Source organism: Microplitis mediator, chromosome 9 (genome assembly GCF_029852145.1).
Source record: "Microplitis mediator isolate UGA2020A chromosome 9, iyMicMedi2.1, whole genome shotgun sequence".
Lineage (NCBI taxonomy): Eukaryota > Metazoa > Arthropoda > Insecta > Hymenoptera > Braconidae > Microplitis > Microplitis mediator.
Window position 1 is genome coordinate 17,780,511 of NC_079977.1, and position 10,270 is coordinate 17,790,780.

The 10,270-nt window shown below is 34.6% G+C and overlaps 3 non-coding genes across 3 annotated transcripts in view; all 3 read left to right on the top strand.

The window, feature by feature from the left end:
* Positions 1-7,232: 7,232 nt before the first annotated feature.
* On the top strand, positions 7,233-9,142 carry LOC130675245 (small subunit ribosomal RNA). Its single transcript, XR_008991250.1, has one exon. It is a non-coding gene; the product is annotated as a small subunit ribosomal RNA (ribosomal RNA).
* Positions 9,143-9,554: 412 nt separating this feature from the next.
* On the top strand, positions 9,555-9,709 carry LOC130675254 (5.8S ribosomal RNA). The gene has a single exon (XR_008991259.1). It is a non-coding gene; the product is annotated as a 5.8S ribosomal RNA (ribosomal RNA).
* A 239-nt stretch (positions 9,710-9,948) lies between these two features.
* The window catches only part of LOC130675253 (large subunit ribosomal RNA), a 3,918-nt gene continuing 3,596 nt past the window's right edge, over positions 9,949-10,270 (top strand). The window contains exon 1 of the ribosomal RNA XR_008991258.1: positions 9,949-10,270. This exon is cut by the window's right edge and continues 3,596 nt beyond it. This is a non-coding gene — a ribosomal RNA (large subunit ribosomal RNA).

Genomic DNA, 10,270 nt, shown 5'->3' on the forward strand with positions numbered 1-10,270 from the left:
CTAACCTACTGGAAAGCAAGATCAGGAAAATTGATCAGATTATTGATTTGCAGGAGAAGGAAGCCAAACGGCTTAATATTATTATTAAAAACCATAACTGGACTCATGATAATCTACGCTCGCAGGCACAAAATTTCTTACGCACCAGCTTTGATACAGACACCGACGTTTCTGGTATCCAGGCTGCCGATAAATTTGGCAGAGTCATCCGGGTCAAATTGAACTCACTAGAAGCCAAAGAAAAAATTTTATCTAATAAAGCTAAAATATTAAAAGATAGTAAAATCTCGATCACTCGTGATCTCACGCATCAGGAACTAATTCAGAGGTCAAATTTGAGAAAAGCAGCAGAAGAAAAAAACAAGCAAGGTATAAAAACTGTGATGAAAGGTAATAAGCTCAAAATCAAGGATGATTGGTATATCTGGGACACTCGAAACAATACATTGAAGCAACTGAAATATGAGCACATGGATAAACCTAAAACCACCCGCGTACCTTCTTCATCACCCCTACAGGCTTCAAAAAACTAGATATATTCTCATGGAACTCCAGCGGCTGCAGTAATCTTTTTAATCACATCACAGCTCCAAAATCTGATATATATTGCATCTGTGAGACTTGGGCAACCTCGGACATAAAACTACCACCTAGCTGGAATAATTATCAGGCCTTCTGCGCCCACGCTGTAAAGGAAAAAAGCACTGGTCGGGCTAGTGGGGGCCTGGCAATAATTACTAGAAAAGTTTATCAGGTAAATATTATAGAGGTAACAGATAGCTGGATTTTTTGCTATGTAAAGTCACTGAATTTTGAGGGAGTCATTGCCAGTATCTATCTTAGACCAACAAGGAATATCGATATCTCTCTTGAGTTACTTCAACTGGAGCTAGATATAGTTAATGACTCCTATGGACATCTTCCAATATTACTGCTTGGTGACTTTAACGCCTGGTTGGGGACTCTATACAATATACCAGACGAAGTACTCATTGAAACTTCAATCTGCCAAGTAAGAAAATCACTGGATTTACTCATCACCTCCAGGGGCCGCAAACTGGCTGATTTTATGCAAAATAATGGCTTCGTACTTCTAAATGGAAGAACTTTGAGCGACTCTCCAGCCCAGTACACATGTACACACATTGGCCGCAGTACTGTCGATCTTGGATGGATAAACTCAAGCTCCGTTGCCGATGTCAAAGACCTAATAGTTATACAAGAAGAAAACCCCTCAGATCACTTTCCATTTTTAATCTGGCTGTTTTACGCACAAGCTAACTCTTCTGAAACACCTATTTGGCACTCACAGGTACGCACCCTCCGCTGGAACCCTAACCAGAAAGAAACTTACAAAAACGCTTTAAGACACTCTGACAAAATTGTTGCTAACTATGCAGAGGAAAGTACAAATCAACTTAGCTCTAAATTATTTTCGGCTATTAAGGAAGCAGCACAATCCTCAGAAATGATTGCTGGAACCCGTCAACATCACAAAAATTCACAGGATTGGTACGACAAGGAATGCAGAGAAAAACAGCTCAAAGTCAAACAACTTTTTAAAAACTGCAAAGAGGCAGCCTTCGAGAAGGCAGAGATGGAAAAATACAAGTCAGCCAAAACTGAGTATAAGAAAATGATCAAGCACAAGAAAAGCAAAAACCAAGAGAAGATTAGGAATAAGTTAGCAAATGTTAAAAGCACCTGTGAATTCTGGTACACTATTCAAGGGTTTAGATCATCCCATGGCAACGAAAACCCTATTTCGCTGGACTCGTGGGAACAATTCTACAGTTTAAACCTACCACCAGAAGAGAAGGACGATACACTGTACTACGGGGTTGCTCATCCCACGGTGGATGCAGAGTTTACTATGGAGGAGCTTGATAGAGCCATCGCGAGGGCCAAAAATAAAAAAGCTCCGGGGCCAGACAGCATTCAAAATGAATTCATAAAAAATCTACCATTCAACTGGAAGCTCTATATCCTTTGTCTCCTCAACAAAGTCCTTAGGGAAGAAATCATGCCGAATAATTGGTTCTCCACTCTTATAACCCTCATCCACAAGAAAGGGGACAAGATGGACCATCAGAACTACAGAGGCATAGCGCTAGTGAATCATATAGCCAAATTTCTTACCAGTATGATAAACGCTAGGCTCTCTAAGTGGGTGGAGGACAACGTGATCGTGCCAGAAGCTCAAGCTGGCTTCAGACCGGGGCGTGGATGCTTGGATAACCTGTTCTCTCTAGTGGCTGCCCTGAACTGCCGTCTAAGACAGAAAAAAGCGACACAATTTCTCCTGTTTGTGGACTTCAAGAGAGCTTTTGACACGGTCAACCACAAGCTCTTATGGCAAAAGCTCTTTGAAGTTGGACCTAGTGCAAAAATGGTGCGACTTCTTAAAAACATCTACAGCACGGCACATCTAAAACTGCAAGTCAACGGGCAACTGTCAAAGGAGTTCAAGATCAATGAAGGTGTACTGCAGGGTGAATTACTCAGCCCACTCTTATTCATAATCTTTATTGCTGACCTCAAAAAATTTCTGAGGGAAAATGACTGCGAAGGCACAAATATTGATGGATACATTGATATCTTACTGCTACTATATGCTGATGATCTTGTGATCATGGCCTCATCGGAAGCTGATCTACAAAGCAAGATTGACCTGCTCAACAAGTACTGCAAGCAGAATCAACTGCAAGTTAACACAGCAAAAACCAAAGTACTAGTATGCAGACGTGGCGGTAAACTTCCTGGAGATCCTCACTTCTTTTACGGCAATAATGAACTAGAAATAACTAACAAGTATGACTACCTGGGTCTAAAAATCTCCACAACTGGATTTAGCCGCACTACAGCAAATAAAGCAATATTAAAAGCTAAGATGGCCATAAATGCAGCCCATCCGTTGCTCATTAGGTCCAGAACTGACTCATTTGATTGTATAACTAAAATATTTGACAGCATCGTTGCGGCTACTCTCCTTTATGCGGCGCCAAACTGGGCAATCAATTATCTCGAACTGGTAGAACAGGTACAATTGAGCTTCTTCAAGCGAATCTTCTGCCTGCCCAGGTGTACAGATGGAGCTTTAATCAGAGTGGAACTGGGCCGGTCCCCCCTTGCTCTTCAGGTAATTAAATCAACCTGGCAGTGGATTATCAGAATGCTGGAAATGGATAATAACCGTCTACCCTTAATCTGTCTCAGACGTCTACAGGTGCTGAGAATTAATACAAAAAGTGATAAGCATAACTGGCTAAACCGTGTGCTCGGTATAATAAATACTGTCACCCCCGAACTTACCTCAAGGCTTGAAACACTCGACGTGGATTGCTGGAAAGCGTTTAAAACTTACTTCTTGGATAAATATAAAAAATATTTACTCGAGCAAGATCTTAGAAAACTAGCCAACGCCAACTACCTTCAGCTGCAAATCATGAGGCCATTAGACGGATCTAGAGCTTCATTCTTAAATAAAAGAGTACACTTCCAAGCCCTAAAGGTGTTGCTCCAAGCTCGATTAGCCAACAAATATTACCAACATTTCACTGTCGACCAAGTATGCTACAAAAATAACCCAACGCAGCCTTGTCCAATGTGCAACACGGGTGAGTTAGACAATCTGGAACACTTCATCAATGTTTGCCCAATCCTCAAACCATACCGGGACTACTACCTGCTGAAAGATAATTTGAACCCACCGTCGGCGTCTGAAATCCTGAATAGCAACGACCTCCAAACTATCAGATCTTTCTTTTTGTTTACTAAATACTGTTGCCGTCTGAAAGCTTTTCTTCTATGTGAATAACATAATTTAGTTTAGATTTTGCACTGATTTAGATGTAACCTGTCTATATTAAATTTAGCTTGTTTTTTCTTTTTACTATAAACTTTAATTGAAATGTTTTTATTACTTTTAGACTGATTTTATTTGGGCGTTTGCCTTAATTTATTTATGTTTATATGATATTCTACTCCAATTGTATAAATACTGGATGTATTTTGAAACAATAAATAATTACTACTTACTTACTACTACTAATAATTTAAATTGTTTGTATATTTGTATTATTATGGTTAGAAAACAAATTAAGTAAATTATCAAGCTATTGTAAATGTAAAAATATATTTTCAATTCATAAAAAAGACTAAATGAAAGAATTTAAAGTCATTTTATGTTTTTAGTTAATATATATCGTTGAATAAAAATAAATCAATGAATAAATAAATAAACATCAAAAGATTGAAACGAAGAAATGAAAAAAGTTCGAATTACCACTTATGACCGTTGTGAAAAAAAAAAAAAATCAATAGTTGGTTTATAATGAAAACACTATATATTTTAATGTAATTCTATGAAAATGTTTTATCAATTAAAACAATATTTAACATAAGTGAAATTAAAATTATTTACTTATTAAAAATACATATATACTTTATAAATTCAATTCTTCATGAATTAAATCTTTATAAATTAAATTTTTTTATATACATTTATAATTTTATATAAATTCATCTTTATCTATCTTTAAAATATTTTTATGAATGAACACTTCAAATGTATGTAGTTTAAATTGCACAATAATGTGAAAAATTCATATGTATATTTTTTTCTTTGCCATTTGGCATGAGCCTTGGCATAATTAATGAACGAAACTAAACTAAACTAAACTGAACATATATAAATAAAAAATTAATATAAAAGTTAAAAATGATTTATTAGAAAAGTATGTAATTTTTAATCTGTTTTCAGATATTTAGCTGTAGAAACTAAGAAAGAATTTAATATAGTCTACTATAATTTAATAATTTTTGATTGTGTAAGAGTATATAATATAAGTATGAAAAAATTTTAAATAAACATTATTTTTATTTTTTTTATTTTCAAGTAAATGTACTAAAAATGATTATATATATTAAAAAACATATATAAAATATAACACATATTGATAAATATGATTAGAATTTATTTGAGAAGTAGTTGACTTTTTAATTAAAAATGTCGAATAATTAAAAAAATTAACTTGCTAGTAAAATTTTCAATTATCTCACTAATAAGTTCAAAGTAGAATATAACCGATAAATCGAAAGATATATAATAGTGAGTAACCTAAAATATGCAGTACTATAGACATGAATTATTTTAAAAATCATATATTTTTTTATTAAATGTAAGCTTCAAACGATGTCTAATAAAACTAATAAATTAAGTTATGACTAATGAATTTATTTGGATCAATAAATGAGTAAAATGAAATAAAAAATCGTCGAAACATGGAAATGATATCTCTGCCAGGCTAGAAATAACATGTTTAACAACAGGTAACGGTTGGCTCACGATGATTCAATATATCTTGATCAACATAACTTCGATATTTACGATTTATAAATACAATTTTTTTTTTTGATTTTCATAATTTATTTTTAAGTTTACTATTAATAATTATTGAGTGAAAATTAAATTGTTGTAAATATTTATAATGATTCATTATAATAATTTAAATTGTTCGTATAGTCATATAATTATGGTTAGAAAACGAATTAATTAAATTATAAAGCTATTGTATATTTAGAAATATCCATTAAATAATTTTTTTTGTCTGAATGCATTCATTTAAATAATTAATATAAATGTTTCGCAAAGATGAAAAAATTAAATAGTCACTATTAAATAATAATAAAAAAAAAAAAAAGAACTATCTAACATGAAATTTTATAAAAATGGAACGAATAATCATTTAAAAGATTAAGAAAAAAGAAATAAAAGCTAATAAACAACAAATATTATTGAAATGAATTTAAAGATTTTTTTTCTCTATGGATACATATTAATTACTTAAAATCGATTAATTTTGATTTTAAACTAGTTTAGAATTTCAATTAATAAAACAGACTGAATAAAAGAATTTGAAGTGATTTTACGTTTACAGTTAATATATTTCGTTAAATAAAAAAAACAAAATGAATTAATCAAAAAACATTAAAAGATTGAAACGAAGTAATAAAAAAAAATTCGAATTATTACTATGACCGTTGTGAAAAAAAAAAAATCAATAGTTGGTTTATAATAAAGACACTTTATATTTAAATGCGATACTATTGAAATCTTTTATCAATCAAAACAATGCTTAACATAAGTAAAATTAAAATTATTTACTTATTATAATTACATATATAAATAAAAAATAAATATAAAAGTTGAAAATGATTTATTAGAAAGGTATATAATTTTTAATTCGTTTTCGGATATTTAGCTGTAGAAACTAAAAAAGAATTAAATATAGTCTACTATAGTTTAATAATTTTGGATTGTATAAGAGTACATAATATAAGTATGAAAAAATTTTAAATAAACGTTATTTTTATTTTTTTTATTTTCAAGTAAATGTAGTAAAAATGATTATATATATTAAAAAACATGTATAAAATATAATACATATTGATAAATATGATTAGAATTTATTTGAGAAGTAGTTGACTTTTTAATTAAAAATGTCAAATAATTAAAACAAAAAAATTATTTATTTACTTGATTTAAAAAAAAAACAAAAAATTAATAATAATAATAATACTATGTGTATTTAAATAAATACTTTTATATTGAAAAAATAATTAAGTACGAACAGGTAATTTAGATACAGGGAGCTACCGTTGTATCCGCCGTCGCTCACGCAGCTGACAGTTAGTGCGCAACTACAATCTTTTTAGACGCCGGCTCGTACTAGTATGAAGGAGTAGTCAGTTGAAGCGGCTCGAGTAAGAGCTGAGAGATACTGACTACGGCAAGTTGTATACTATTAACGTAACACTACCACGGGTTGATGTCTATGACTGAATGACTCTTTATGTGGTAAATCGCTACGGCGTTTATATAATATTATGTATAACTTTAAAAAAGTATACAAATATGAAACTGAGTATTGACTTACTTGTTTCCGAGCAAGAATAAAATATCACGTTCACGTGTATAAAAACCAAGTCACTTTGATAAAAATATCTAGCGAGAGTAATATTTACAAAAATGAGAGGATGGTTGGAAATCAAAAGTTATTATTCAATTTTGTGAATAAATAATGTTAATTTAAAATTTTCAAGTGTTGTAATAAGCAAATGCTTTAAACAGCACCACTTTAACAATTGTTAGTATTTTTTAAAGACTAACATGTATGTTTAAGTGAAAGAGGAGTAATTCTAGTGTTTTATAAATAAAACATAAACGAAGCTCCCTGGTTGATCCTGCCAGTAGTCATATGCTTGTCTCAAAGATTAAGCCATGCATGTCTCAGTACATGCCGTATTAAGGTGAAACCGCGAATGGCTCATTAAATCAGTTATGGTTCCTTAGATCGTACCCACATTTACTTGGATAACTGTGGTAATTCTAGAGCTAATACATGCAAACCAGAGTTCCGACCAGAGATGGAAGGAACGCTTTTATTAGATCAAAACCAATCGGTGGCTTGTCCATCGTTACTTTTGGTGACTCTGAATAACTTTCTGCTGATCGTATGGTCTAGTACCGACGACGAATCTTTCAAATGTCTGCCTTATCAACTGTCGATGGTAGGTTCTGCGCCTACCATGGTTGTAACGGGTAACGGGGAATCAGGGTTCGATTCCGGAGAGGGAGCCTGAGAAACGGCTACCACATCCAAGGAAGGCAGCAGGCGCGCAAATTACCCACTCCCGGCACGGGGAGGTAGTGACGAAAAATAACGATACGGGACTCATCCGAGGCCCCGTAATCGGAATGAATACACTTTAAATCCTTTAATGAGGATCCATTGGAGGGCAAGTCTGGTGCCAGCAGCCGCGGTAATTCCAGCTCCAATAGCGTATATTAAAGTTGTTGCGGTTAAAAAGCTCGTAGTTGAATCTGTGTTTCATACTGTTGGTTCATCGCTCGCGGTGTTAACTGACATGTTATGGAACGTCCTACCGGTGGATTTAGCTAAGGTCAAACTTGGCGGTCCAATTTAATCCTATCGCGGTGCTCTTAATTGAGTGTCGAGGTAGGCCGGTACGTTTACTTTGAACAAATTAGAGTGCTTAAAGCAGGCTTATTTCGCCTGAATACTGTGTGCATGGAATAATAGAATAGGACCTCGGTTCTATTTTGTTGGTTTTCGGAATACCGAGGTAATGATTAATAGGGACAGATGGGGGCATTCGTATTGCGACGTTAGAGGTGAAATTCTTGGATCGTCGCAAGACGAACAGAAGCGAAAGCATTTGCCAAAAATGTTTTCATTAATCAAGAACGAAAGTTAGAGGTTCGAAGGCGATCAGATACCGCCCTAGTTCTAACCATAAACGATGCCAGCTAGCGATCCGCCGATGTTCCTCCGATGACTCGGCGGGCAGCTTCCGGGAAACCAAAGCTTTTGGGTTCCGGGGGAAGTATGGTTGCAAAGCTGAAACTTAAAGGAATTGACGGAAGGGCACCACCAGGAGTGGAGCCTGCGGCTTAATTTGACTCAACACGGGAAACCTCACCAGGCCCGGACACCGGAAGGATTGACAGATTGATAGCTCTTTCTTGATTCGGTGGGTGGTGGTGCATGGCCGTTCTTAGTTGGTGGAGCGATTTGTCTGGTTAATTCCGATAACGAACGAGACTCTAGCCTGCTAAATAGGCGTTTTTGGTATCTTGAAAGATTTACTTGATTTTCGGATCAAGTGATTTTTACTACCAACGTAAATAAATATCTTCTTAGAGGGACAGGCGGCTTCTAGCCGCACGAGATTGAGCAATAACAGGTCTGTGATGCCCTTAGATGTTCTGGGCCGCACGCGCGCTACACTGAAAGAATCAACGTGTCTTCCCTGGCCGAAAGGCCCGGGTAACCCGCTGAACCTCTTTCGTGCTAGGGATTGGGGCTTGCAATTATTCCCCATGAACGAGGAATTCCCAGTAAGCACGAGTCATAAGCTCGTGTTGATTACGTCCCTGCCCTTTGTACACACCGCCCGTCGCTACTACCGATTGAATGATTTAGTGAGGTCTTCGGACTGATGCGCGGCAATGTTTCGGCATTGCCGATGTTATTGGAAAGATGACCAAACTTGATTATTTAGAGGAAGTAAAAGTCGTAACAAGGTTTCCGTAGGTGAACCTGCGGAAGGATCATTAACGTATAATATACAATACAAATGTTGTAATTGTAATATATATACATATAAATATTACTTTCAAAAGTGTTAACGCACGCAATTTAAAAAGTAAATCGAAAGAATACTTATAAAGAAGTATCTTCAGAAATTTTGTGTTCGATTATAACATATTACAAATAGTCATGGTAACCTATACTAATCTATACTCTAAATGTTTCGTGCATATTGTATAGATGAGGTTTTTAAATGAATATATGCCATGGCTGAATTATATTTACAAAGTTTCGTTGCCATATACATCTGATGTATAGATGGCAATTTTACATTAGAATAAGATAATATGTTTCTAATGTAAAAGACATTTTGTCACTGTATAAAAGTTAAGTAACAAGCAAAATAGAGAAAATAAATATTTTCTTAAAAATGATGATTATCCTGAACGGTGGATCACTTGGCTCGTAAATCGATGAAGAACGCAGCTAATTGCGCGTCAACTTGTGAACTGCAGGACACACGAACATCGACACTTCGAACGCACATTGCGGTCCACGGATCCTATTCCCGGACCACACTTGGCTGAGGGTCGTTTATTATATAAAAACTGCTTACATTAATTTGTACTAGCGATAAAATATACATTGAACGTTCATCATTAGTATTTGAATATAAACAAAATGATGTCGTTTGAAATTATTATAATTACTTGAATCAGTGAATTAACATTATAATACAGTACAACTGATTTTCGAGTCTACGAATTATATTTTCAATAGACCGACAACAGTTGTTACTTCTTTATTTCATTGAGTCTTAAATTCAATTCGACGACCTCAGATTAAGTGAGACTACCCGCTGAATTTAAGCATATTAATAAGCGAAGGAAAAGAAACTAACAAGGATTTCCTTAGTAACGGCGAGTGAACAGGAATTAGCCCAGCACTAAATCCTATGGTTATGCCATTGGGAGATGTAGTGTTTAGGAGGAATCATTTAACCCGAGATTTATTATCATGTCCAAGTCCATCTTGAATGGGGCCATTTACCCATAGAGGGTGCCAGGCCCGTAGTGACTGGAAATTATTTCGGGTGATTCTCTCCTTAGAGTCGGGTTGCTTGAGAGTGCAGCTCTAAGTGGGTGGTAAACTCC